Source organism: Anser cygnoides, chromosome 15 (assembly GCF_040182565.1).
Source record: "Anser cygnoides isolate HZ-2024a breed goose chromosome 15, Taihu_goose_T2T_genome, whole genome shotgun sequence".
NCBI classification, from domain to species: Eukaryota; Metazoa; Chordata; class Aves; order Anseriformes; family Anatidae; genus Anser; species Anser cygnoides.
Genome location: NC_089887.1, coordinates 2,813,300 through 2,839,369, shown reverse-complemented (window position 1 = coordinate 2,839,369; position 26,070 = coordinate 2,813,300). Strand labels below are relative to the sequence as shown.

Genomic DNA, 26,070 nt, shown 5'->3' with positions numbered 1-26,070 from the left:
ATGCTCAGGCTGCTCCGCGCCGCCCTTTCCTGCGGGGACATAGGAGATGCAGGCAGGAGTCCTCGTCCCCCCCCTCCAGCTCATCTTTTGCTCTGATTTATTCTTGCTGCCGCAGCGTCTGGGGCAGCTCCTCCTGTAGTCTGGGCCTCAAGGTGGCAGGTCTGTGGGGATTCTCTGAGGTCTGATAAAGGCGTGAGCTGTTTCAGGGGTTTGTGACCTCTCTGCCTTCCCCAGCTGCCTGTCCTCAGGAAATGCTGAGAGATGAAGTAGTTTTGAAATCTCTGCCCAGCCCATCGGCAGCCTGGACTGAGATGAGCCAACAGCGTCGGAGGCTGTGAGGAGGAGTCCACGCACATGGCATCGTCAGTCCCTAGCCACACAGGGCCACATAATCACCTTCATTTTTGTAGAAAATCCAGCTAAATAAGGACGCCACCACTGCTTTGGTGGCGCATCGCTGCCTCGTGCCATTTTCCCAAGTGGTGTTTTCCTCTGTACAAGGCGAGAGGAAAGAGTGAGCAAAGACTGGAGGAGGCCACAATAAAACTGATGGATCCTTCCTTGGGGCTGTGTCAGATTGTGATTTCTGACACATCGGCTGTGGAAATCCAGGGTAATTTCACTGAAGCATCGCCAGATATCCGCCTGTGTAAATGAGGCAGGATCTGGCCCGACTGTTTTAAAGGAACACTGCCCAGTGGCTAGCCCTCGGATGCGTGCTTTTGCTGTCTGCCCCTTAGCAAATGCCATGTGCAGCACTCACACAGGGCAATGCCTCACTTTAAATGGGAAGCTGGGGCACTGCTCTCCCTAGAAATGCTCCTGCAGTGCTGCAAATGACAACGTTTGCTCCAACAGAAGAGTTGATGGGACATCCAGGAACCTGGGCCAACCCCACTGAAGGCGATGGCCCAGGAGCAGAGTGGCTCCGGGGCTTCAGCTCGAGTGCCATAAGGCATGAGCATTAGCACAGCTGTAAAAACCTTTCCCATGTAGGTGTACGTACAGCATGCGCATACATGGAGATGCGCTTGCAATACCCAGCAAAGTATATGCAAAATAATCTAAGTCTGTGTTTATATAAAGTATTCCCTCCAGCTGGGTGTTCCTTCCAGCTCACCAGGCAGCAAGCTTCTGAAATGCAGCTTTGCTATCTTCCTTCCCTTCTTTTCCCCTCTTGGTCTGAAAGAGGAACTGGTTTTGCTTTTTGCTGGCTTTGAGGTTTCGCTGGGGAGCCCTGGCTGACTGACAGTCCTGGTCCTCACAGGCTTTGCAGGTCCTGTTTTCTCGGAGAGCTTGCGATGAGGCAGCAGAGGACGTAGGGGTGTGTTGTGTCCGCGTGTTGTCTCGGTGCATTGGTGTTGCAGGCTGCTCTCCCGCTGTGCTGGAGGAAGGTTCAGGAGGGGTCTGATGAGTGCATCACACCAGACGGCCCTGTTGGTCCCACCAGCTGCAGGACTGGGATTTCAGCTGCTCCAGGCTTCCTTGGAGGAACTGGGGACCTGCGGAGCAGTGGGGACGGTCAGGGCCAAGCGCACCAGGCACAGAGCTGGTGTCTCTCCTGGGAGACCCTCAAAACCACCCCAGGCAAGGGCTCCAGCCCGGGTGCCTGCCTTTTGTCCCTCTGGGGATTAACCTCAGGTCTGCAGCACAAGCTGGTGTTTGTTCGCTGCTCCCTCAGCTGGGCTCAGCAATGCAGCCTCCAGTGGCTTGCAGCTGCGCTATTCCCGGCTCCCCAGGGCAGTGACATTTACTGCTTCACTAAATCATTTTAGCATGTGTTTAAATCTACCATGTAGGACAGGCTCTGAACACCCCGGGTGCTGAAGGCTGAAAAAGCATGCCACCTGCCTACAAGGCTTAGATGGCCTCAAGGATGTAAAATTTGCCAGTTAATGGAGAGTCTGGGGAAAGGCATATGGAGACGGAGCTTTTGGGAGCAGCCCAGGACAGCCCTGCTCAGGAGAGCTGAGAGACAGTATGTGAACGCCGCGCTTCATCCCTGCTTTCAAGTACAACGTACGGGCAGGTCTGATGTGCAGAGCTGTGGAGCAGCATATGGGAAGGTAGGAGCATCTCTCCTGCTCAAAAATAATGATGTCCAATCCAGAATCCCAGCACTGGTAGTGATCAATAGTGAATGATGGAGGAAAATATCGGAAATGGGTGAACAAAAATATTTCCTTCTGTTCTCCTAAGACCCAGTGGTGTGGGGCTTGGACATGTCTAAACCAGCTCTGACTTTGCGTATAAGATGAATCTTGAAAGGGGCACCCGAGAATGGCAGCATCTCAGTTTTTCACCTCCCCCCGGCTCTGATTTTGGTGCAAAATGGGATGTGGTGCCCTGCCCAGAGGGAAGATGTGAGGCTCATACTTCTGTCTCGTGATAACGGAGTGCAAGCAGGAAAAGCTGATGCAGACCCACTCCTTGCAAATGTCTGTAATGAAAAATTGCATGTGGAACAATAGAGAGCAATGCACACGTAGTGCTCACAGGGAAGCATCTGCCCATTTTTCTCTTGGGAGCCAGACTGGTGGCTTCAGTGGAGGAAATCATTTGTAAAACACAGCCCTTCCTTTCCAAGTGGTTAAGACCCTTCCAAGTATAAATCGCTTTTAGGCTTTGCTGTGCAGGTGTCAGAGCTCTTCTTCCAGCCCACTGGTGACCCGCGGGGGATTTTCAATGCTGAGGCAGTTCAGGCTTACTTGGCTTTCACTCTTACCGAGCAGGTTGTTCAGTTTACGCATCTCTACAAAGGCCATTTTCAGTATTGCTAAAATCTGTTGTGGCTATAACAGCTTGCACCCCCCTCCCGGCTCATGAAGTGACATGCAAGTGCTGAAAGAGGCTTCTTGAGGGACAGAGGAAGCCTATGGTCTGTAGCAACTTGCTTTGCAGTTATTTTTGCTTGAGGTTGAGGTTGTGGTTTGTGCCCCAGAAGAAACGGGGCCGTGCACAGCCAGTTCCCAGCAGCGCTGGTACTTGCTTCATCCCTTCTCTGATCAAAAATGTTTGACTTCCGAAGATGAGAAGGGAAGGGGTTCCTTTGACTTCCCCTAATGTCCACAAAGTCAGGGAGCACTCTTGTATTTCTCCACCTCATTCAGTCCTTAAGAATGTGGAAGCTCGTAGGAGTATTAATTACAGGCAATTATAACCTGCTTGGCCAGCTGTCACGCTCAAATGGCTACTGAAACCAGCTATCGTAGAAGATGCAGGTTGTCCTTACAGGCTTGTCTCAGCCAAGGGAGCCTTCTGGTTCAGGGGCTGGCAGAGCAGTTGTCCAGCACGACCGATCCGCGGAGCAGCTCAGCCAAATCGCGTTAGGATTGAATGTGCTCGGAGCATTTCTTGCCTGCAGTGTTTGTGCTACAAAGTCCTGATGGCTTGTCACGAATCTCTCCCAGCCCAGCTGGTGAATTTTTAATCTGCTTGTTGATTACACAGGGACCATGTATTTACAGCTCTGCGCTGGTGTTCAGTTTTTGCATTAGGAAATCACCTGGGAAGACCTGCTGGGGATGAGATGCTCTGTGACCGGCCGGCAGCGACAAGCTAGGAGCTGTGACCGTGAATACAGATGTGAAAGTTGCAACTGGATTTGTGAGCCTGGGAACTGAGGAAGTTCAGTTGCAGAAGTGGGAATCGGAAACCTCGAAATGGGGCCAAGTAATTAAGCAACTGCTGGGGTGCTGTGCAAACACCAACCCAATAGGCAGCCCTCAGTTTTCATCTGTCAAGGGAAAAACCACCAGCTTTTCAGCTGTGATAATCGGCGATGGGCATCCAGCTGTACTCCAGGGGCTCAGTAGCTCCGCATTACCAATCCCCTGATTTAAAAGAGGGAGCTCGAAGTGCCTGTGGCTTCCAGTATTTAGCCTGCTGCAGGGGTCCTGTCTTTGCTACTGAGAGCGATGGCATGAAATTTCTGCACTACAAACGGCTGTAGATATAAAGCTTATTTCTCAGGGCTATAGGCAGATGTGGCTTGCCAGATGTGATTTACAGGAGAAGAGCACACATGCAGGAAGCTCCCTGGACCAGCCGATGCCTCAGGTCCATGTCTGAGCACCCCCTTGGTGTGATAACACCAGTTTCAATCTTTCTCCCCCTGATTCACCCCAGGGAAGTGGTAGATGAATCACCACGCTTTACCTCTGGTGGGCAAGACGGTGCTTTGCTCATAGGCCCTGAATTTTTTGTGCTTGAATACGAAACTTTTGGACTCGAGTCTTTCTGACGTGGCTATGGTTGCTGCTGAGAGCTGACACTGCTCTCACGGGCTGCCTGCTTGGTTGTGTGTTTTATTTGTCAGAAAAATGCTTTCCCCCCCATTTTCCTTGTAGTGTATGAAGTCTGTTTTCCTATCCAGCAGGGTAGGAGCAGCCTAGCTCGCTGCCCCAGCCCACCGGGAGAGGAGACCACTGTCAGAGAAGCGCTGGGAGCCAGCAGCACAGCTCCTGGCTGGGTGTTTTCCTTCACGGTGAGGAAGATCTGGGAGGAGGGAGGATAATCTCTCACTGTGTGAGGTCCTTGCACAACACCACCACTCATCCTGCAGTCGGCCTGCTATTATGAAGCCCAGCTCGGTCTGAGGATGGGCCTGGGGCGAAAGGGAGGGCCCGACTCTTCGGGTGACATTCTTTGGGTGGCTGCTGCGATGATAAAGAGGAACTCTGATGGGTGACGTTGCCTATCAGGCCCTTCCTGGCAGGAAGTCCTCTCGTCACGACGAGGAGGAAGCCAAGAGGGACAGCACAGGCTGTACTGACCGCAAGGGAATACTTGTCCTCCCGCACAGGGCTAAAGGCTCTTGGTGACCCGCTCTGTGGAACCGGACGGTAGCAAAATGAGGCCGTCTTCAGGGAAAAATGCCCTGGGAATAAGTGTGCCATGCAGAACTGTGCAGGCAGCCCCAGACGTACCAGTGCTCCCAGCCTGGGAACAGGCAGCAAAGCCATGCTGGCTGTATCCAACTGAAGAAAAACACATCCTCTCCGGACAGGGTCCTGTCCCCGGCTTTCTGCTGACACGAGCGCTCGTCTGACCTTCTGCTGAGCTGGTTCAGGGAGCTAAACTGGCTGAAGTGTAACCCTCCCCCTCCAAAAAAGTGATTAGTTCTCACCACAGCTGGTGTTAGCCAGCGCTGGCGGTAGGGAGGGAATGGTCTGGGTGCTGGGGGTGGTGGAGGAAGGGCAGAAACCACAACACCCTGACTTGGGTCAATTAAAACTTGTGGAATTTCACCCTAAGGCTCCAGTGGGTTTTAGTGTAAGCAGTGCAGTGGCCTCGGCTTCTCGATGTGGCACGGGGAGAAACTGCACCTACGGAGCAGTAAGGAGAAAGGAATGAGGGAAGGTGCCCACAGAAGAGAAGGGCCCAAGCTTCTAAAGAAACACACCACTTGGTAATTACTAGAACTAAGCACATTTCAAATGTCACCGCCTCTTGCACTGTCACTGCGTATTCATTTTGAGAAAAACAATGTGCTGGGCTTGCATTCTCTCTCCTCTTTTCATGAATCTGCTAACGTATTCAGAAAAGGTCTGTTTTGAAAGCCCATATTAGAGGTGTATTAATTTTGAACTTGTCAGAATGAACGTTTAGTAGTGGAAACAGTTCTACAAGTTTGTCTGCATCACAAATGAAACTAAAACCATCATGCTGGCTGTAAACGTGCTCTATTTTGATTAAACTTGGGTTGTTTCCAGCTGAGCTCAGGCATGGGTTTATTTGGGCCCACTCTTCCCTATTCATCTTCCTGATTTTGCTCTTTGTAACTCTACTTATTTAAAATGTAGATGATGTTTAAAGAAAATAATCTAAACCAAACTAGATCTGATAGGAAATAAACTTATTTCGGTCCTCCTCGGCTTTTAGACAAACCCTATAGATGTGGTGTGGCTGCTGACCCTGTGGATCCATGCATCCAGTTAAAGCAGACACCAGTGTAACTCAGACTTTGCATATTTCAGCTAAAGATTCACGACTCCAGGAGGGAATAATCTGAGGTGAACATCGCTTCGTATAAATCTGAATATATTCCATATCACTGTCAGCAATATGCAGATGGCTCAGAAAATTTAGAAGAGAGACTGTGCTTGCTGAGAAATGTCTTGCTTCTTTGGCTCTGAGGCCAATAATGACTGCATTTGCCCATATTCTCATTTAGTTAGCAGATTTCCAAGACTGGGTGCTAAAGGACTCGAGTCCTTATTTTACCCCATGCAGGAGCTTCTGACTTCCTAGGGATGCTGAGAAATGCAGGCTCCCACTGGAATCAGTACGAGCGGAGGGTGCCCAACCTCCTGATACATCAAGCAGGTTCTTGCTTGGCTGCTTAATAACGAGTTAAATGCCGAACATTAAACACCTTCATTAGATGATGCTAGTCTATTTTTGAATTGATTCCTTTGAAGACCTATAGGTTAGGAGTGGGAAGGGAAATTGGTAATGGAGCAAAAATGACTGTGATTTAGAGATTGAATTGCATGCAGCTAGAGCCATGCATCAGGATAATGAGATTCAGTCTTGTTTGGTTACAAGCACTGGAGACAGAAGCAGAAAATGTGATCCTCCAAGCCAGCTCTCAGGAAATGAGAAACAATAGAGTGAGGAAATCAAATTTCAAACTGCAGGGATATATTTATCGAGTTTTCCTTAGAATTTTTTTGCAGAGCTTTTTGGCATTCTCCGTGCAGCTTTTTTTCTGTATTTTTTTTCGGTCAGCCGACATATGGCTGGAGGATTAGATCACTGTAAAGCACTGTTGTTTGTGACCTATTTGTTAATGCGGGGCTGGGGTCACCGAGAAGAGACGAATGTACTTGTCATTGTTCAGTGCTTCTCAAGTGCTGTTCCTGTTGTCAGTCACACTGTGGCCAGACATTTGGAACAAACTCATTAGCTAATTAGTGGTGTGCTCAGCCCCACGTGGCGGCAGTTGCTGTGTGGGCGATATTCACATTATGGCTGTGGAACAGGCCCTCCTGGGGCTTCCTGGCAGCCGCTCTTTGCTAGGTTAGCTAGGAGGGCAGCCGTGGCCGGGCAGAGCTGGGAGAGGCTGCGTCTGCCTCGTCTCTGCTGGAAGAGTCTCCTGCATACCGGGCATCGCGCTGCAGCCCCTCTTGTTATCCTTGTGCTCATTGTGGCATGGAGGCCCCTTTACTCCCACTCGTGGGGTTCGCTGCCTCCATCTGCCTTCTCCATGCGGACTGCTCTGCTGCCGAAGCAGTTACTGGGGAGACGCCATGGTTATCGGCTTCTGATGCTGAACTCGTGTTGCAATAATGGCCTTGAACTCTGGCTCTGCCAACACAACTGAAACGTGCTGTGAACAACCTGATAGAGTGTCACGGGTCAACATCCAAGGCGTGGTACAGCCTGTTCAGAGGACAGAACTGGGAAGGAACGTTTGCTACGCTAGCACCTGGGTTTAAACTCACAGGACAAGTAGCAGTGACCTGCTGTGGCTGATATGCAAGAAGGGCCATAGATCCACTGCAGAGAGTCTGTGCCCACTGTGGGTGTCCTCAGGAGACCGCCAGAAGGGATCGTCCCACTGCGGCCTGGGCAAATCTCTCCTGGTGCAGCTGTATTGATTTGGGCAACACGGCCAGCCTAGCACAAACACCGTGATTTAAGGTGTTAACACAAGTGTAATAAAAAAGAGCTTAGTTTTACTTGGGTGGCTTGTTTTGCCCACGCTGAGTGACTTGATCTGGTTGATAGAAAATAGTCTTGTTGATACAGGTGTGCCAGCTGTAGGAGTTCTTTGCTGGGTTCGTTTATTTGTACATTTGCACTGTAGACAGAACGCAAGAAACGCCTGGGATGGAGCTGGAAGCGGAGAAGAAGCTCCCACCTGTTTCTGAGAGTTGTCTGTCCAGACCTGGGAGGCAGGTAGGCAGGAGAGAAGGCAGCAGGAACACTCTTATTCTGCACATTTTATTTTAAACAAGAGCTTTTTTCTTGTTCTTTAGAGCTGTCAGCACCTAATCATTAGGATTAATGAACACGCACAGAAACATTAGGTTTCCACCATTGCTGCTTTTTCTAAAGACAAAAAGGGAGAAGTATTCTTTCAGCTCCTGCTGATAGCGTCAGATGCTTGCAGATGCTTTATTTTTTCACCCCGAATTTCATTCTGCTTAGCTCTCCTAGCTCAAGGTTAACAGCTAAGCCACTGTTGCAGCTAGCTGCAGAAGACTTGGCTTCCCAGCTACCAGATGGTATTCAAAGCATTTGGACTTGCAGCATTTCTAAAACAAGTTCCTTTTAATGCAGCTTACTCTGCTTTGCTGCAGTCCATGTTCTTCAGTATTTAAACCTCGATCCTTCTCAGATTGAGGTCAGTGGGAATTTTGCTACCAGCTCCGAGGGAAGAAGGGCTGGGCTGTAAGTTTGGAGTGCGTGGCCTGGCCTTCCTCTCATTTGAAAAGCACAGCCGTATGCGCTGGATTCTGCTCTGTTTCCCTTTGTCTTATTGTGCTTTAATAAGGCAAGATTCCTCAGGAATTTGGGTTTTAAATGACCAGTAGTGCTACCTGGAGCCAGCCGCGCTAATATGAGTCCTGCTAGCCAGCTTCCCTCCTGACCTGCACCGACCCTCGCTGTCTCCAGAACAGCCACGTCCCGTTTCCTCGAATTGTCTCACGGTTTTATGATGGGAACAAACACTCAGAGAACCACGAGGAGACCTCTCCCAACCTATGATCCGGGGCACTGCTTTGGTCATTGCTCCCAAATGAAAAGAAGGCGAGCTGCAGACTGCCCGGCTCCTCCTGCCACGCTCCCACCACCGCAGCGCAGCTCCCCTTGGCGTGACCACCGAGGTCTTCCTGCAGCTCCGTTAACACACACTCCCCACCGCCACCCAGAATCATCCCTAAATGCCAAAATGACTTTTTTATTTTTCATCCCATCGTGAGGGGGGATGACTCAGAAGTGTCCCTAAATGCCAAAGTGCCATCCTTTTGCATCCCATGAGGGGGGATGACCCAGAAGTGTCCCTAAATGCCAAAACGCCATCGTTTTGCATCCCAACCTGAGGGGGAATGACCCAGAAGCATCCCTAAATGCCAAAGTGCCATTATTTTGCACCTCATCGTGAGGGGGGCACGACCCAGAACCATCCCTAAATGCCCAAATGCCATCATTTTGCACCCCATCCTGAGGGGGGGGACGAGGGGAGCGCGGTGCCCCAGGGGCGGCGGGCAGCGATGGCGGTCCCTTGGGGGCCCGGCCGCCTCCTGAGGAGAAGGAAATGTCCGCCCTCGAGGCAGGGGGGTCGCGGCCTGAGGGCGGGCCGGGCCGGGCCGTGAGGAGAGGGCGCTGCGGGGCGGCCCGCCATGGCCGGCTGAGGGGAGAGGAGGGCGAGGAGGGCGATGAAGGAGAGGAGCGTGAGGAAGTAGAGGCCCCACAGCAGGCAGCGGGGACCTGCAGCGCAGCCCCTACCCCCCTCATTTATCCCCTTTCCCCTTCCCCCGCTCCTCTCCCCGCCGCGCGCGGCCCGGTGCCGCGCCTCGGGGCCGCGCTCGGCCGCCGGTTCCGCCTCCTCCGCCGCCCCCCCCACCCCCCCGGCCGCCGCCATGTTGGATGGTGCGTGTGGGTGTCAAACCCAGCCAGAGGCGGCGGCGGCGGCGGCGGCGGCCGGGCACCGGGACATCGCGACACCGCCACATCGCGACACCGCAGCCCCTTCCCCGCTCCCCCCCCCTCAGCACGCAGCGCCAGGTCAGTGCGGGAGCCGCGGGGTGCGCGCGGGGGGCGGCGGAGGAAGCCCCCCGTTTTTCCTCCCCTCCTCTCCCACCCCTCCGTTTCCCCCCTCTCCCCGGAGCCTTCTCCCCTTCAGCCGCGGGGAACCGGGGCTGGGGGGTGGGTTGGGGTGCGGGCAGGGCCCCCCCCACCCCCTCTCTCAGGGGCTGCGGGGCCTCCCCGCGGCGGGGAGCGGGGCCCGGCGGCGGGGTTAGGGCCGGGCCGGGCCCTGCCGGGGGTGGGCGGCTGGGGAGGGGCCCGTCCGTCCGTCCGGGGGTGTCCGGGGGGGGGTGGCGGCGGCGCTGGCAGCCCCCCGCGGGGCCGGGGCGGCCTTTGTTGTCTCCATTAGGTCGCTAGCAACAGTTCCTGGCCATCATGGCAGCCCCGGCTGCGAGCAGGAGGCACTGCCAGGAGCTGCCGGGAAAGGTGACTGCGCCCCGGGGCCGCCCCCGGGCCGGGAACGCTGTGGGGGAACCGTTGGGGGGGGGGGGGGGACCGACCCCAAAACCCCCAGACCCCAAAAACTCCGACCCCCCAAGACCCAGCCCCCTCAGCCCCGCTCCCCCCCTCTCGGCCCCGCATCCCCCTGAGGGGCGCCGAGCCCGGGTTCACCAACGCATGCGGAATGCTGCTCTCATGTATTTTATTTTTTTAAATCCATTTGAGATTTTCCTTTTTTTTTTTTTTCTTCCCCCCCTCTCTTCTTAACGCCCTGCCCGCGCTAGATCCGATGCTACGGATCGGTCTCGAGCACTTAGCGTGCCGTATTAATCGGTATCGCAGCTGTGAATTGTATTTGCACGGGGATTATTGCAGGCTGCCAACAATGAGCCGTGCCGATTTTAAAGCTGCGAGGCGTATCGATAGCAGATATTTGGTCTCGATTTTATTTGGCCAAGGGGCGTGTAACGCTCCCCCCCCCCCCAACCCCCTTTCCCCTTCCTTATCGCTGATCTGGAGAGAGCTGAGTTGTATTTAAAATCCCCACGAATTGGACGTGCTGCTTTTTGGTATTTTTTTTTTTAAGCAAATGCCCCGAATCCTACGTTTTCACCGGGAGATGCAGAGTACTTGTTCTGACTGCTAAGCCATGTTGCGGGTGTTGCAGGCTGTGGAGACTGACTTTAGGAGTTCAAAATGCAAATCAGGCCACAAGGTTCAGTTTTATTATTCTCTCCACTGTAATACATATTTTATGGTAATATGGAACTCTTGCATAATTCTGTATTGCTGTGTTTTATGCAAGACAAGGTCAGAGAAAACTGGATTGCTAAGGTTTAAAATACAAGATGTTAGAGCGATTTTTAATTAAAATACAAATACATCATAACGATATCTTCAGCAAAATAGGGCCTGTTTAGGAAGTGCTTCTAAATATGTTTGTCTTGGCTGATTCCCAGATACATTATTTCCAAAGAGGCTCACGTATAGTGTTTCATTGTGAAGAATCACAACTTCTGATAAATTTTCTCTTGCAAACTCGGGGTCACGGTAAACTAGCTAGACAGAGTTTTAAAGATAATCTGCCGTATATTAAATATTTAACCACGTTATCAAAAATTACCGAGTACAAATTAACCATGAGTGTGCATTCCTGAAGACGGATTCTGATAAGGCTGAGCTGACGGCAAGTTATACTTCAGGAAGTTTGACTTGCTGCTGCTGATTGCAACTTCCTTGATGTCATAAAGCAACTATGCGGCATCATCCTGCCGTGACGACGGTTCTCCTACGCGGCAGCCTGGGTTAGCAGACTTCTCTGTGTGCTGACAGCTGAAAAATAACGCCCGCCGTTAAGAAATGAAGATTCTTGCAGGCTGGACCTCTCTGTTTAGGAAGAAGGGAAAAAAAAAAAAAAGAGGAAAAAAAAAAAAGACCTGTTCCTTAGGTAGGAGGTGGATAGCTTTGGGTGATAATTGGGAAATAAAAGGCTTATCTAGAAGTTGCCTTGTTGTCCTGTACTAGTAGGAGAGCCCTGATCTGAGCCCTGGCTGTCAGGTGCCCCGGATGGTAGTGCTCGTGGTGTTTTTCACGTCCATTATTCTTACAGTCACTTTTAATGAATAGTTGACAAACATCTGGTGTCCAGTGCAAGCTGTATAATGCAATGAGCGTAAATGAATTGTGCTTGTACTGACCGCATCGTTATTTACATAACTGGTTAATCATGCTAATTTCATTCCAGCTGTCAGACGTTTGATTGCTTTAAAACTTGGAGCTTTTGAGAAGCCTCAAATCTTGGATCGCTGCTGTAAAATGCCAAAGGCCTAATTTGTTACTTCATAAAAATGCTGATAGTCTTGCTGGGTAGAGAAATTGGTGCTTTTTTTTTTTTAAGGAATCATTAGATTTTAATCTGTCTTAGGAGAAATACATTACCGAATAGCTATGATATTCGTGATGTTGCTCTTCATGGGTCTCGTGTGTAGGAGGGGGAAGTGGCTATTGGTTTTGCCTGGCCGAGAAGACTGTGAGTTACTCTGAAATCTTTGTGTAATGAGTGGTACTCAGGAAACAACTTCCTAGCCTTCCAGTGCCATATTTGCAGCTTGCTGAATTGTCTCTTGGGATCTTGCTAATAGAAAATGAAAGGTGTCTGGTTTGTATGAATGCCTGTAATGTTCTTTTCCCCCCTTTGCCTTGCTCTGATCTGTGCAGGGAAAGTATCGAAACGTACTAGTGTCCTGCTGTCTTAAGTGCTTCAAAGAGCAGTGGTTTTTTGTGTATTTCAGTAGCCTAGCTGCTCATTAAGAAAGCATGAGACGCCGTGGAGGAGAACAACATGCGTGCTGTCCTTTAGAATAAAACCTCCCAGTTCTAATTGTAGGTCTGCTAGCATTGCCATACGTCAATTTGGTTGCATACTGCTACGTGCTGAATAGCAGACCTTACAAAAAATCGCAGCATTAATCAGTCTTGATGGCTGGGATAGGATTGCTTTCCTATTCTGTGGGGTGAAAAATAAATTTAGAATGCTTGTATAACAGAATAAGTGAACTCCCAGGCCGTAAGCTGCAGGATGAATCTAAAATTATGTGGCCGTAGCAGTTGAGCCTCTTGAGGGGTGATGCGGGAGGCAGAAATTTGTAGAAAGTTGTTATTGGCTTATTTAACGTCTTGCAAATGACATTTTGGCTTGGGTTTTCAAGTGTGGGGTATGATTTTTTTGAAGGTGGTCTAAGCTGTTGATGAGGCAAAGTAGTCTGCAAGCGATCAGAAGTTGGATTTAGTTTCTGAGGAGAGGGAAAATTAAATTGCTGAGGCTGAGTGCCATCAAACTGTACTGCACATGTTCGGAGTTACCACGTGAAGTTAGATGCATGTAAATATCTCAGACTGGAGTTTGTGTGAATGATTATACTAATCAGAAAATTAATATTGAAGTATTTTTGTGTTTTCTAGCCCCAATACCATTGCATTTTTATATGGAAATACTAAATTTTTTTCATTTTGGTAAGACTATATTTAGTGAAATGCTTTTCTTCAGTATAGGTAATTATTAGCCCAAATATTTTGGTGTAGCTGCCAAAACCGAACTTAAAAATTGATCCCAGCCCCAACGCCCTGCGTGGTGTTAATTGTTACTGGTGTGTCTATCTGTTCTCATGTCACCCGGGGCTGTTAACATAAATGCTTCTATCTCGTTCCTCGCCTAGCTCGCGTTCAAGGTCAGAGGTGGTCCGTTCACGCTGCTTACGCCGTGGCTGCACAGTGACTTGAAAAAGCCGGCTCTTTCCAGGTGGGGAAACACGAGCAGGGCACGGAGCAGAGCCCAGCGCCGGCAGGTCCCCGCTGGCAGCGTGAGCACAGCTGGCTCCAGCCGCACGGCTGGGGGAAACCAGTCCCGGCCCGGGGCTGGCGGCATCTCGGCCTCGCAGGCTCTCCTTATCTTGGCTTTATGGTGGAGGTGGCTGGGTAAAGTTCTCAAAAATCTCGGACTCAGGAGTTTTGTTGTCCTGTTGCGTGCGGTTTATTTTCGTTTCATTTCATGTTTTTCCTTCCACGGTCAGGAACGTAGGTCCCCGAACTGCCTAAAGTAATTAGTGGAAATTCTTGCGTGAGCTCTCTTCTGATATATGCGGTTCTCTTCCACGGCGTTGGCTGCTCCCGTCTTTCCTCCAAGTGCTGTTTTATTAATGTAGTCTACAGTTGCTGAGTCTTCAGTCATGTAACTGTGTAATAAATACCAAATTTACAAGGCATGAAAAGCAGAATGGATTCGGAGGGTGGCCTAGACGGGAGAACGCTTGAATGCTGTCTGCTTCTCTAGAAATGGTACAAACCTGTCTTTTGTCTTCTCTATCTCCCCCTCTATCTCCACGTGCTTTCTTGCCACCATAATTACCTTGCACTTTGCACACATATGCATCTATTTTAGTGCCTATTTAAATAGCAGTCCCAGTTCCTGTCTCCAGTAGGGTCATATACATGTTTCCCATGGCTCAGATTTGATCACCTTTAGACCCAGTGTTTTTGTGTGTGTTTCTTTTCCAATGGAAATTTCTGTTCTTACTCCTTACAGTAAAACATTAATCTGTGAATCACTTGCTTTTTTTAGTCTTACAATGCATCATTTAACATTTTTTTTTTTCAAATTAAGCCATACCAATCCTTTTTTTGAATCTTCAAGCTGTTTAAAAACATTCTGGGAACCTTACCTGGAGATGTTTTACGTCTGTTCCACGAGACAGATCAGAAGACCAGCTTGCCTTGGTGGTTGTTCCGTGTAGCCATAGCTAAACCCGCGGCCACTTTCTTGGCCTGTTTTTCCCGAAGTGACTACTTAAGGACAGGCAGCGCGGTCTGAGGATCGTGGACAAAATGCCACGTCCGTTTCCTTGGAGAAATTCAACAGCCAAACTTTGAGTTCACCTCGCTTGGGAAGACGTTCCTGCAGTTTTGAAGATGTCACTTACGTAACGCAACGTCTCCTAAAAATCAGGCCGGTGGCTTTCATTATTTAAGAAGCAGAGACAGAAGCGGAGTGAGCTCTGTACTCTGTGTGTTGGTCTCTTCGGTCTGGTTGAGTTCTGCCACGGTGAAATCCCCCAATGTACGTCGTGCCCATGCTAGTTAGAACTACAAGCGTGGGTGACATAGGTGCTAATGATGCTAGGGATGCTCTGTTGTTTTTTTTTTTCCTTTACTTGGTTTGAAATCATATTAATTTCTAGCTTTAACATCAATTTGGTAGTTTCTGAACCTTTACAAGGGCAACGGTCTTTTCATAGCTTTGCTAGAACAAAGACATTTTAAGAATCTTAATAGAGAATCGTATAATCTTATTACAACTGCTCCTGACTGTTTAAATCACTTCCTTGTACTTAAATAACAATCTGTCACCAGCTATTTCTTGATTGTATTTTTTGTCAGATGCAATTTATCCCCCTCTGTGTTTTTGTTATGTATTTTTTTTTCTGATTGTGCAACTCTTAGGTTGGCAAGCAATTTCTTTCTCAAACAGTTCTTCTGACTTCATTGGGACTAATCGCATGAGTAATTGCTCACTGGTGTAAGGGTTGTGCGGTTCACAAATAAGACCTTTGTTTGTTGGACCTCACGGACAAAAAACCCACTAAAATAATTGGTATATGGTTCTGATATTCCTTAGGGAAAGGCAAAACAAAGTATTTTTAAAGGCAACTTCCTCCCCTGAGACAGAAGTATGAAAGATTCCCTTAAACGTCTTTGCTTGCAGATGGGAAATGTGTACTCGAGTGGCCAGTTGCGTGTTGCTAACTGGGTGAACTGGCCCAAGCGATGGTTTGGTTTGGCCATTCTCCTGATGATTGTTACTCTTTTTGAGCAGTGAGGATTTTCTCAGCCAATTCTGTTGACCCAGTTGCTGGTGCTGCTGCCTTTCCACTAAGATTCAGCTCTGGACAAGGGAGGAGGCTTGCGACAATAGCAGTAAGACATAGATTTTCGATCAAGCCTAATAAAATCAGCAAAAATTTAAGATCGTTAATGAATCCTCATCCTTCACTTCTGGGTAGAACTGTTTTAATGTGCCTGCCCATCCTCTGATTGATGGCCAAGCAGAAGGTACTCTGTCATTTGCTGTGTGTAAAGGAAAGCACTCGAATTATTATTTGAAAAACTTCAACGTTTTTAATTATTCAGTTAGCTAATTAATCAGCGAAACGCTTTCCAGTTTGTGACATTGCTGGAGACTGAACAGTAATGGCAGTTTAGAGAGAGATCCCGAATCGTGCATTTCCAGCAGCTTGCAGATCCAGGGAAGATCTGGTGAAGCTTTAAAACGCTCGTACCCAGGTATTTATTTCATCGTTTGATAAAAACCTCTGTGTATAATAACCATTTGAAAGCATAAGACTTGCATCTGTTATCTCATGAAATATTTGCTTTCCAAGCAAATACTGGCTTATTGCATGGTTTTATTGTAATGATTGCTTCTTGCAGTATTTTTATTATTATTTTTAAAGGGCTTGAAATGATTGTTAGCGATGAGGAGTGTTACTATTCCTTTGCTGCTGTTGCTGAGCAGGCTTCGTGCAAGTTAAACTTTGTCTACTGATTTGGGAGAGCGTTTCTCAGAAAGTAAAGATAATGCCTCGGTTGGAATGCTTTTAGATAAACAGCGTAGGTGACACCAAGTGCTTTTCTTGTTAGAGATATGCAAAGAGAGTTCAGAAATCAATATTTAATATTGCAGTTGTAGTTTTTGAGAATCTCTACAATATTCTGTATATTCTTAAAGCCGAAATTTTTATGTGCTACTCAGAAGAACAGGAAGACTGTCACTGCATTGGACTGTAATTACGCAGCCCATTTTTTGGTACTTTTTCAGCAAGACAACTGCTTTCTGATGATTTTTTTTAAAAAGATTGTTACCTGGGTGACCCGTCTAAAAAATACTTGTGTTTGTATGTTTACTGGCTCTCTCTAGGGAAGATTTAATAAGGAAGTAAAGTACAGGAGTGTTTATAATAGTTTTTATTTGGTTTTCAGAATTCTTAAATTTTAGGGAAACTGAAGAATGAATGCTTCTGTGACAGCAAAAGCACTTGAAACTTTTCTCGCAGAGAAGCGCTGAGGTATATCCTCAAAGGATGTGAGGGTTTTTTTTTCAGTCTGCAGAACTGCTTAAGTGTTGCATTTAAGATTTACAAATTGCTGACCCCTTTGTGGAACACGGAGACAGTCTGAAACGTCTGGCTTTGGTACGTTTGACTAACTAGTGAGTAATCTCCTTTTGCCTAGCCGGCTGGTTTGAGCACACTGCGTAGTATACTTGACATTTTTGTGTCTATCTTCCAGCTTACAGAGCCTGCTTATTTTTAATTTCACAATAATTCGAATATATGATGCCTCCGAGAGGGTGTTTACGTGTGCGTTAAAAGGCGCAACGTGGCACGTGTCTACCTGCAGCTGTGTAATGCCGAGAGGTGCTCGTGGGGGTAACTCTGCGCTTACGTTGCAGGCTGCTGAGCCGGTGAAGACGTAAGGAACGGCAGGACAGTTCTGTGGGCTGTCTTCAGCAGCCTGGTTTTAGTACGCTTCCTGAGGGGTTTCTGTTCTGCAGCTTATGGCTCAGATCAAGCAGAGGAGGTAAGCGTGTGCTTCGCTTGGAACATACGAGGGGTCTCTTGATGTGGGGCTGGTCACTTACTTGCTGACTACGGCCCGTTGGTTTTTGTAGGGTGAGCTTTCCAGGTGTAAATGAAAGAAGCAGGTGTGAACATCCCGAATTCAGAAGTGTCTTTGCTACGTACGTGCCAGCACCAAATTGTGTCTGGGTGCCTTGGGACGGAGCCAGATTTTTCATGGCTTGGGTGGTTTTTTTTTGGTCAGCTTGGATAGCGTATGTAATATAGCGCCTTTTCCTGTCTCCGGGAATGCTGATTTTCAGCTTTATTTTACAAAGGGATTTCTTTTTTTTTCTAATTCAGAAGAAAAATGAACTCTAACGGTGGAGGGTCAGTGCTTGATTGTCCTTTCTCTTAGCTCGTGCTTTACAGAAAGGCTTAAATCTGCCACCAGGACTGACTTTGTTTTCCCTCCAGAGCACAGCGGGTGGCGGTGGCAGGCAGGTGGGACCCGGAGGTAGCGCTGTGACTTCGGGGATGCTGCGCTCCGGGTAGGGGCAGGAGGGAAGCACGCTGCTGTCACCTGCCTCCGGGTTAGCTCACGGGGAGCTTTCACCACGAAGCAAACTGGTGAATTACATCTGTTTCTATATACGTGTGGGTCTGCAGACGTGTGTATAAACCGGACCTCTAGCTGATCAAATTTATAATGGCGATGCTGCTGGTGCAAGCAAAGCCTTGCAATTAAGAACACCTCCAGTGCCCATCAAATGCGCTGAACGGACGTGCCTTTAAATGCCTCGAGCCTCGTGCTCCCTGAGACCGGGCTTGTGTTTTGTCACAACTGCTGTTTTAGCTGCTTTAGTAAAATACGGTGACTTTCGCATTTTCTCCTTTCATGGGAAACCAGAGTAAAAGAGAATTAAGCACCGCCTGCTGCTTGCATGCTAAACAGATGCAAATGAGAGTCCCCTCCCTCGCCATTACACCCTCCCTCCTTACGGGTTGCCACATTGTTTTGATGAAAGCAGTTCCATTGCCAACTCCCAGCCCAGAGGGCAGGTGAGAGGAAAAAATCCCTGATTACAGCGCAGTGATTAACATATCTTTTTGAGTTTGTAATGTCATCGTTTTTGCAGAAAACAAGGTTCCAGGAGCTTCAGAGAGCAGAGGGTTGTCAGAAAGGCAAACATCAAAGTGGAAAGAAGAGAGTTTATTTAAAATACAGTAGAAAGACTTAAAGCGTTCATGCTAACCTATGAGAGCTATTAAAAATTTAAAAAAAAAAGCCTTTGAAGCTAAGCATTAAAGATTTAATAGTATTAATTGAATTAAGCCGTGGGAGTTAAGGATATGTAGACACATGTGTGAGTGTATGTATTCGAAGACATTGTCTGTGTTAAGGAAGCTGAGTTACTGAGTGTTGAATTAATTGTACTCGGTTTATAAAGGCTACCTTAACAAAACACTTCTTATTCTTGGACTTAATTAGAGTAGATACCATTATAACTGAAAGTGTAAACAACAGTGCAATATACTCACGATCATTCTAAAACCTGCTGTGAGGCAGAGACGACCAGACTTGGCATACCTGAACAAGGCAAAACAAGCAAGGTAGTTTCTAATCCACAGTTTGAATGTCATTTTGTTCCTTTATATTAGTAAGTCTGTTTTTTCTTTTTTTTTTCCCTTTTTAAAAAAAGAATAAATACCTTTTCCTTTCACTTGTGAGAACGATAACATAATACTATTGTACTCAACAATAATAGGGTTCTTCTTACCCCGTGATACCCTGCCTGTAGTCCTAGCCACAGGAATGGGCTTTTTTTTTTTTGGTAGTTGTACTTTCATGTTTGTCAGTAATGTATTTTCTCCAAAGATCAACTGATCCTGGGAGCTGTTACCTTTCTTACGTTCAGAACTTAGCACTGTTGGGAAGACTTCTAGCTGCAGGGAGAAGGTGGTCCCTCCATAGCTTTGTAAACAGATAACAAAGAAAAACCCGAGTCAAGTCTGTGGTGCTCTAACAATTCCAGTAGCCTGGTGTCGAAGGAACAATATGTCTTCTGGTTTTATTTATTTATTTTTTTTCTTTACAAACTGAAAACTCAGCTTCAGACTTACCCGACTTCAGCGTTAACAAGCAGGGGAAAGCCAGGTCCGCGTGTCGTTTGCAGAAAAATGAGCATTGAAGGCTTCTCTCAAGAGTACAGGTGGCCTGGCTGAGGAAGCTGATGTCTGGAGGGGAACACCAGCAGCGCCAGCGGACAGGATTTGATTGGCACGGAAATACCGGTGTGTAGAGACACTACCAACCTCGTCAAGAGGGGTAACGAAATCGAGGGTGATCTAATACATTCAGTTTCCCTCCTTCAGGAAGATGGTTGCTGACAGCGTAAGGCGGGTTGTTTGAGCTCTTCTTGCGGCAAATGTAGTTACTAAATGATTCAGCATGATGCTGTACCCACGCGTTTTAGCAGTATTGATGAATTCATTACCCTTCTGTGAGCTGATGGATGTTAATGGGCTAGAATTTCTGTGCATTTGGACTAGATGGAATGCGCTTGGAAAAAAAAAAGAGAAAATGGAGTGGGTGAGTTTTTAAGTCACTTTCTTGTTCTGTTTATAAATCTAAAGAGAGTGCTTTTAATAATTTGCATTAAAAAAGTGGTGAAAAGAATAATCCACAGGGCGATGCAGGCATTATGGGCTATACAGACAGTAGTATTACACTGTAGTTTGCTTAAAAAAAAAAAGTCTCAAGCTATAATCAGCTGTGTCAGAACTATCAGAGGCTGGACTTTTGGATTACATGCGATAGGTGTTGTCCTCTGCCTTTTGGACTCCTCACAGGGTGTGTGGAGTCCTGCTGACACGTACAGAATTGCTGGATGCGGACTATCAAAGCGAAGAGCCTATAACATGTTCTCTGCAAGAGCTAACGGCAAGAAAGTGACCTTTAATAATGAAACAGGCGCAGATGCTTTTTAGTAACAAGTCTTTGTCATCCTCTTTGAGAAGAGCAAGCTAATTCCCACTCAGACAATTTTCCATCTAAATGTCCAGAGCAGATAGGAGAGTAGGTAGAATATTGATGCTGAAGGATGGGTTCAGAAACCTTGAGGAATCGTTACAACAGCTGGAAATCGGTGCATATCTGCATGGGAGAATGTGGGATTCACTGCTATCTTCAAACCGGATTTTTTTTTCCTAATTCCACAATAACAACAAAATAAAGATAATAAGTATTTGCATTTGGGAATAGGATGATCCTTATTGATGTATGAACGAAGCAAGCAGAAAGCATCGTAACAAGGAAAAATCAAGTGAGTTGATTTTATTATTTTGTCTTTTAGTGATTCAATTCCATCAAAGATGCACTTAGAGCTCAGTCAGGAACTGAGGTAGTGCAGAAGCAGAGCAAAACGACTGGCGGTGCTTGCAAGTGCTGCTCCTTGGGAAGTCCAACCCAGCTAAATCCAGGCTGCTGCCGCTGGGCTCGCTGCGCCCGCTCCTCTGGCTGCACGTGCTCTCTGCCGGGCAGGGCTCTTGGGGTGGGATTGCTTTTCCTGCTCTGGTGGCGATGCTAGGAACATTAGTCAGCTCCGGTAGGAAGACAGGGTGGAGGTAGGGTTATTTGAAACGTATTTTGGCAGCTTGAGTGGTGAGTACAGTACGAAAAGATTAGGAGGAATAAGAGGGAAAGATGGACTAACGTTATGGGACAGACAGCTGCAGTCAGTCTGTAAGAAGGGCAGGACCCAGGTTTTAACATGTTGGCCAATTTTGGAAAACTAGAGGACAATTTTCTATGGCTGTCTTCAGCTCTAAACAAAATGAGCGAGTCTTGCTGTTAGGAGCAGCTAGGTGGTACAGGAGATTTCCCAGAAAATCCACCGTTTGCAGTTCTTACGGTTGTTACCTGTTGAAGGCAAGTCCCAGGATTAAACTCGTTGTTGCCAGCAATTTGGGCTTCAAGGCGCAGCTTTGCATTTCGCCTCGTGAAATGTGACCGTAGATTGCTGTTGAAATTAATGTTACTTCCCTTATTTGTACTTCAAAGGAGTTAGAGTGACCTTGGCATTAATCGGTTGGGTGACCCGATCTGCCAGAAAACCCAGCTGGGCCGATGCGCTCCCTGAGCCCATTCACACTGTCTGCAGCAGTGGCGCGAGGGGCAGAGGTGGCTTGGGGCAGGACGGCAGCTTCCAGGAGCCGTGCTCAGCCTGCACCACGTCCTCAGCTCTCCGTGAGCTCGGCTGCTGACAGCACAGCCCAACCAAGCCCCTTAGTTTTGGCCAGAGAGCTCCTACGGCAGCACGCACGGAGGATTTTAGGATGCAAGTTTGCCACTTTTGAATTTCCTACCAGCTTGATTAGTGGGGAGCACACGCCTGCATGTAGCTTAATCTATGAAGACTGAAGTAACCTCACGTTCGTTGTCACCAGTTAAGTTACAGTTGAATTAAGACCCTGGGTTGGTGTTTCAAGTTGAGTGTGCGAGTAGGGTGAGTGGGAGGGATGGCACTAGAAGTTGCACGCTGTGAATGGGCATTGATGAACGTAAGATATTAAGATATTAAAGATATTTAAGAAATTAAATCAACCACCTGTTTCTTTACAGGCTTGTAGTTTGTGTTAGCAGCCTGTGCACTTAACAATTTTAATTGGAGAAAAAAAAAAAGTGTGTCTTGGACATACAAACAGGGGTTTGCATCTCTCGCTGTCCTTTGAACAGTTTTTTTCATCAGAAATTCGTGTTGCAAGGTACAAGTATTAATTAGTGTCTTGGCTTCGAGCAGTGGTAACGTGGGGAGTTAAACTGATGTTTTTCCCTGCTCTGTGTCATGATGAGCATTTGCCTTTGGCCTATTGAATTTATTAATGTGGTTGCACGGCTGTGGTGTGTGGGTGGATAGGAGAAACTGCTCATGGTGACGTCTGCTTCGTAGTAATAAAGTGCAAGCTGAATGGAGTTAATGAAATCTTTGTGTAATTGTAAGCAGCGAGTACCTTCTCAAAATACCAGGTCTGATGGGTGAGCACAAATACGTAAGATTACAGTTGTTCTCGTCAGTTGAATCTTAAAATTGCAGGAGTACAAAATGTTAGCTACACGCTCAATTCTCACGCGATTGTGAGCTTTCAGATTGGAGTATTTGAGTATTTGCATCTCCTCTGGTATTGGAGCTGATCTGTCAGGGCTCTGAGCTGCTGGAAGAGAAGATAGGATGGCTTTGGCAGTCCCCTGTCACCCACTGAGCAGCCTAAGAGTCGAGGCTGGACTTTTCTAATCAGTAATAGTCTACGGCACAGCCTCTGGCAAGGATATCAGTTATCTTGCTGCTTTATTCCAAAAGGAAAATGTGAAAAGAGAGAGGTGTCTCCCACTGTCTTTAATTCAGTTGAAAATGCGACTCGACATACCTGGTGGTACACTGAGTTTATTTCAAGTTGTTACTTCTTATTTTAAGGCATGCATTGGGTGATTTTTTTTCTCCTCTGTTACTGAGAATGAAAGATGAAGTGCTTTCATTCAAGTAGGTAATCCCCAGAGAACAAATTCCTTTGGAGAGTTCGGGTAGGTATTTTCGCTGCTGTGTTGGATTAATTTGCATTTAGAATTTCTGGTTCAGTGCGCAGTGGCTTGACCTTGTGCTGTTTTGTAATTCTGCAATATTCTCGTACTTATTACACACCCAGCGCTCGCTGTATCGCTACCGAAAAATAAACAGCGATGTGCTGCATAAAATGCAGCTAGCACTGTCGGTGACACTTGACCTAGCCAGAGAAGGAGGAATGTGTTATTTTTAAAGAGCTGTTGTCGAAGCTTGTAATCCTAAAATTAGACCTCCAGCGCAGGTCGGATTTGGATCGTTTGCCCTGATCTGCACGACTCTTGCCGAGGCTCTCCCTGCTCGCAGCGCTTCGGAGCATCTCCCACGCTGCCGGCGATTCCAGCTGTGCCACGGGCTGCCAGGGCGCCTGGAGCTGCCAAATTCACAGCACCGGCAGCCACCTGGGCAGGTCCTGCTTCTGGTAGCTCTGCCGTGCTCGGCTGTGTGGTGAGTCGCTGGATTTCTGCCCCGTGCCCCCTTCCTGTAGGCAGAGCAAGGAGCTGAGCTCCCCGCCGAGCTCTAATCCTGCCCTCCTGATTTAAATAGACGCGTAGTAGGGAAAGGTGGTAGGGATAAAAGGCAAATTTGTGTCCGTAAATCTGCTTTACGGCGAAGTGGCCGTGCAGGCAGGACTGAGTTTCTCTCTGTGGGTCTGAGGCATGGCTGTAAAATCAGCGCAGAATCAAACCTCGGCGTTGATGACCGTGCCCAGATTTGAAGGAGGGTATCTTTCAGCGGTAACTCTTCATATAAAGAAATCCTTTGGCCACCTGCTGTCTGTGAAAGCTGACCTTGTTCTCTCATTTGTAAAAGAGGGTGGAAAGCTTCCAAAACTTTTAATTTTGAGCCATTTCCTCTTCTCAGAAATTAACCGAGGAGGACAAGCGTTTAAACTGTGTAAAATGGCAATTAAACCTTTCTTCTGGAGTTAACCCCGTTCTCCAAACCCTTTGCCAATCTATGTTTGTAATTCATTTCCTAAATAATTTTGAAGGTTAAGGAAGGGCACTGATGGTAACTTCAGCGTCTTCATTTCACTGTTTTATTCACATGAATTGCTGTTTTCTCTGCTGCACAATAGCAAGAGGGAGCTAATAAGTGTGCTACTTGTTGGCTTTTCTGCGTAGTGCCAAGCTCCTTTGCTTCTCCTAGCGCTCTTCTCCAAGGCATCACAAAGTACAGTCGCCTCTCTTCCTGTCTGGAGTCGGGAACAATGTTTGCATTACAGTAGGATGTTACACCGCAGGCAGTATGATAGCCTTTTGGTCTGCAGTTGTTCTGTAAGAATTATTTATGAATAGGAAGAAAGCATGTGAAAGAATTAACTGAATTTGAAAATTTCTCTAGCGCTGTGGGATCCAGTATAGAAAAAGTGACAGCAAAGACATTTTTCCTGTTGTTATATTCCTGAATTTTAAATAAAGCCTTATGCTTCATTTGTCAATGATTCCTGGTTCCCGTTTGTGGAAAATAAAGCTCTCTAAAAGCGTTTTGGATTTGTCCGCATAACAAGCTACCGTAAGAAACCTAGGGTAGGAATTCAGAGCACCAGGCAACGCGAATCCTTTCTCGTTGCCAGAAGTAGAAGTTGACTTAGTGTGACGGTTGGGGATGTGTTTGCGTGCGCGCTTTTTGCTCCTTGCAGGTGTGGTGTGAGTTTCTGTCTGTCTGGGGGAACTTCTCCCTGAGTCAGCACTGGCAGCGCTTTCCTTTAGCCCTGTTCCTTGCAGGCTGGCAAGAAGTGAGCGCTCTCCAGGCCCTGGTTTCTCTGATTTACCCTGGACCACAGGTCCCTGAGGATTGCCTGCCTCTGCCTCCCCGACATCAAGGAGAGCAGATCCCTGGCTCTTTGTGCGTGCTGGATCTTGGAGGTCAAGCATCAAAAGCATAAAGCATAGGGGTAAAGCTTCAACATGTGTTGGAACTTCCCTTGGCTGCTTCGGCGCGTCTTGGGCAGCAGAGGCTCTTGGTGGCTTTGTGGGGTTCCTGTTTCCCGTGCAGTCCTTTGAAGTCGTAGGTGGATGCAGATATCCCAGGTGGCGCTTGCCTCGTGCAGACCCGTTCGGGGGCTGTTCGGGGCTGTTGGGGTGCTCCTTCTCGTGGTGGCCAGCGGAGTCTCTGCGTAATCGCAGTGTGAATCTCAGAGTGAAAGCTTGCAGTTATCTTTCCATGTATTCCGTGGAAAGGGGGATTTTTCAAGGCAGATTGACATCTGTGGTGACTGCCTGAAAATCACAAAAGAACAGCTACCTAACGCACGTTACAAGTCAGATTAGACGTTTACTTTATATATTCTCTAATACTTAATACTTAATTAAAATTTTAAACAGATTTCTGGCAGACTTCTTACATGTAGTGTTAATTTTCACCCTTTTTCTTGCCCGCTTGACGTGAAAGGCTTTTCATATGTTTCTGGTCCATACCTAGCTGGCCTGTGTATATATTTACCTCCAGGCTCGAAGTGAAGGGCATTTTATCAGTGCAGACAAACCCCGGGCTGAGTTTTGCATTCCTGAGATCTGAATGGATTCTGCTGGAAGTCTGTATATAGGTGGATTTGTATGGCTGCTGCTTTGAACTAAGTTTATTAAGGACTTTGTGGCTTGGCCTCATTTCTGAGTTAGTCTCAGCAAATTAAATATGGTTTCCTCATGTAGATTTCGCTTAGTGAATTTAATCTCTTGTGAGAGAGCTGTTGAGAAGAAGTGCAGTCAAGAATTCCTCCTGTCTGCACACCGAATCTAAAAGAGCACCACGAGAATTCATCGGGATTATTCGTGGAGGGAAAAGGAAATTAGGTATTCCCCTCCAGATAACCCTTGAGAGCACAGGGGAGCTTCACTCTGTGGTCTACAGCATTGTGCGTTTCCTTTTCTATCTATTTAAAGATGACAAGTTAGTTATAAACCAGAGAAAATGTCTGAGCAGGGGGGAGAGAGCTTGGAAGGCTCGCCTAAGCCAAGCAAGACAAAAGATCTCCACCTTCCCCTCTCTGCTTAATCTTTCAAAGGCACCTGCCCGAGCTGAGGGTGCTTTTCCTGCTGTTGGCCAGGGATGGTGGCGACAGTCAACGGGTCTTGCTTTCTGCTGTCTTTGCAACTCTAGCGTGAAAACTGCAAACCCGGATTTTTGCTGAAGCTGCA

The 26,070-nt window shown here is 47.6% G+C and overlaps 1 protein-coding gene across 5 annotated transcripts in view; it reads left to right on the top strand.

Moving 5' to 3' along the window:
- Positions 1-9,577: 9,577 nt before the first annotated feature.
- Positions 9,578-26,070, top strand: part of EPN2 (epsin 2) — a 43,558-nt gene continuing 27,065 nt past the window's right edge. For 2 of the 5 annotated variants that reach the window (XM_066977750.1, XM_066977746.1), the window contains exon 1: positions 9,578-9,738. The gene's annotated coding sequence lies outside the window, so the exon portion shown is untranslated. Of the gene's footprint in view, positions 9,739-10,102; positions 10,186-23,352; positions 23,375-26,070 lie in introns of those variants that run through there. The other 3 variants (XM_066977749.1, XM_066977747.1, XM_066977748.1) reach the window with 3 other exon arrangements.